This window comes from Episyrphus balteatus, chromosome 1, assembly GCF_945859705.1.
Source record: "Episyrphus balteatus chromosome 1, idEpiBalt1.1, whole genome shotgun sequence".
NCBI classification, from domain to species: Eukaryota; Metazoa; Arthropoda; class Insecta; order Diptera; family Syrphidae; genus Episyrphus; species Episyrphus balteatus.
This window is the reverse complement of record NC_079134.1, coordinates 153,243,822-153,246,735: the sequence shown is the minus strand read 5'-3', so window position 1 is coordinate 153,246,735 and position 2,914 is coordinate 153,243,822. Positions and strand designations below refer to the sequence as shown.

The 2,914-nt window shown below is 32.4% G+C and overlaps 1 long non-coding RNA gene across 1 annotated transcript; it reads right to left on the bottom strand.

The window, feature by feature from the left end:
* Nucleotides 1–549: 549 nt before the first annotated feature.
* Nucleotides 550–2,610, bottom strand: LOC129905697 (uncharacterized). Its single transcript, XR_008770636.1, has 3 exons — nt 2,471–2,610; nt 2,044–2,418; nt 550–1,986 (listed from the first exon to the last, which is right to left on the bottom strand). It is a non-coding gene; the product is annotated as an uncharacterized LOC129905697 (long non-coding RNA).
* Nucleotides 2,611–2,914: the final 304 nt, after the last annotated feature.

Below are 2,914 nucleotides of genomic sequence, written 5' to 3'. Positions count from 1 at the left end.
GATCTTGTATAGGGCACATGATCCACCGAAATCTGCGCATGGTGGGATTTCGAAAACTTTGAATCGTATTAGGCAGTTTTTCTTCTGGCCTAATATGACTGTGCATGTGCGTGATTATGTTTCTAATTGTAGTGTGTGTAAACAATGTAAAGCGTCTAACCAATTATCTCGTCCCCCTATTGTGACTTCTTATTGTAGTAATCGTCCATTTGAAAAACTATATATAGACTTTTTAGGACCTTATCCGAGGTCAAAATTAGGAAATGTATATGTGTTGGTTGTTTTAGACCATTTGTCCAAATTTGTTTTGTTGAAAGCGTTCCGTAAAGCAGACACTATGAGTGTGTTGAAATTTTTAAAAGAAGATGTGATTAATATGTTTGGGGTTCCAAACATAATACACTCTGATAACGGGAAACAATTTGCGGCCAAAGAGTTTCAAAATTTTGTTTCAAAATATGGCATTAGACACTTCAGAACTGCGAACTATGCACCGCAATAGAATGCGTCAGAGAGGGTTAACCGCTCATTGCTAGCAGCTATCCGATCATACCTCAAAAGTGATCAAAAAGATTGGGATTCCCACCTTGGAGATATTGCTTGTGCATTAAGGAGTGCAGTTCATAGCTCTATTGGTGTATCACCTTATTATGCTTTATTTGGTACTAATATGATGATGCACGGTAGTAGTTATGAGCTTGCTAGAAAGTTGAACGCGATGGACGACAATGAGTTGTTAACTCTTCCCCGACAAAATCGATTGCAGTGCATAAGGAATCAGATTCGAGAAAACATTATGAAGGCTAATGACAAATCCGCGAGAACATAATAATGTCCGAACTAAGAATGTTCGTTATATCCCTGGACAAGAGGTGTACCGGAGGAATTTTGTACTAAGTGACTCATCAAAATATCTTTCGGCGAAACTGTCACCAAAATACATAAAGTGCCGAGTAGTAAAACAAGTTGGCAATCACATGTACGAACTTGAAAATCTTAATGGTAAACGAATCGGTATATTCCACGCGAAAGACCTCAAACAATAAACAAATTTTATATATTTATCCGAAAATGCCGTTTAAAATACTCGAAAAAGTTTTAACGATTCGTAGACAATTTTGTAATAAGAGATGAAAAAAAAAAAACAAAATAAAACAAAACAAAATAAACCTCATGTTCGAAACACCCTGTGTCAAAATAATTTCCCAACGATGTTGATATAAAAGATTAAAAAAATGTTTGCTGTATTAAATTTATATGTTTATTGCATGCCTTTAATTTATTTTATATGTTATGTGTTATTTTATGTTTACTGTTGAATGTTATTTATTTATTAGCTTTTAAATTATTTTAAACTAACTGTGATATTAGATTATAAATAGTAGTTAGTATGAGCATCTGTGATTTCTAGAGATAAGTTACTAACCACTTGCCCTGTGATATTTTTAATTTTTTTTATAATTGACTGATAGCTTAGGTACTAACTTACATACTGTGATATTTTTTTTTTTATCTTAATTAGCATAATTTATTTTAATAGTTTTACAAAAAGTATAATCTGTGATATTTAGTTTAAGTTTAGATTAATTCTTTAGAATAATCAAAATCTGTGATATTTACTTTTAGTTAATTTATTGATTTTTACTTATTTATTTAATTTATTTGTTTTTTTTTTAACTATGGTACAAGTCCACTGTGTTTTATTATTTATTTTCTGGTACCATTGTATTTGAGCATGATTTGTGTTAATTGTTTTTAATTTTTTTTAGTTAGCTACTTTGGAACCTTAAATTATGTATCAAATACATGACCTTTAAATGCCAGGCCAGTTCGTATAATTACTTAAAATAAAACTTATTATTAATCACTCACCGGGTTTCCTCTCCACTTCTGCGACATAGATAGGAAGTAGTTGTATGTTCTGGAATTATGTTGTCTAACGTTGAAATAAGTTGCCATTGAATTTTTGATCCAGTAGTAAGTTGTCTGCAAATAGAAAAATTATTATAATTAAAGCCAATAGAAAGAAATAACAACACTTACCGGAACAGTTATGTCTGCGTCAAATGAGTTTTTTTTCATGAATGAAACTACCAAGCCTAAATTAAGCCCGGCTTATAACATGGGTTGCTCCCCACGGACGAAAACTTAGTGCAACCCAGTTCAAAATGGTAGCTAAACAATTTTTTTTGGCACCAAAACTATTCCGCCTGGGTTGGAGTTTCATTTTAGCGAAAATCATTTTTCACCAGGCAAGAATTCCCATTTTCACCGGGCAAGAACATTTAGAAGTCGGTGTTCAGTTTGAACCCCGACATCTTTCAGCAACTAAACGATGGTTCTTGTTGGTTTCATGTTGCAAAATTCGAAACACGTGCACCGGAAATCATATGGCCCATCCATGTCATCATTCTATGCCTGAAAATAAAATAAGGTTAATCGATGGAATATTCATTTGAATTTTATTTACCTTAAGCTATAGAAAACTCCATAATTCCCACTGGTTCAATGATTTAGTAGAAATAAAACCACAGGCGACCTTTTTGTTTCTTACTCGAATATTCCGGGGAATATTCTCATAAGAAATTTTGTTGCGGACGCCTGTTGCTGCTAAAAAAAAAAAAAAAAAAACCCGATGTAAACAAACCTCATAGAAACACAAATTTACAAGAAAAGCTGAACAACTTACCTTAAATGACGAATCCTGTTCTTCTTTAGGAAGTAGGGAGTACCTGAAAAAAAATATAAAAGAAAAAAAAAGGGAAATACCTTGAAAATATTAAATAAATTTAATACTCACCAAATTGCTGCCATTTTGTCTTCCTTCTTTGTCCGTGTTGTTTTCAGAATGTCAATCATGAATGTCAATGTATAGACCTTTGACAATTTATTTCATAGATTGGTTACCCATAGA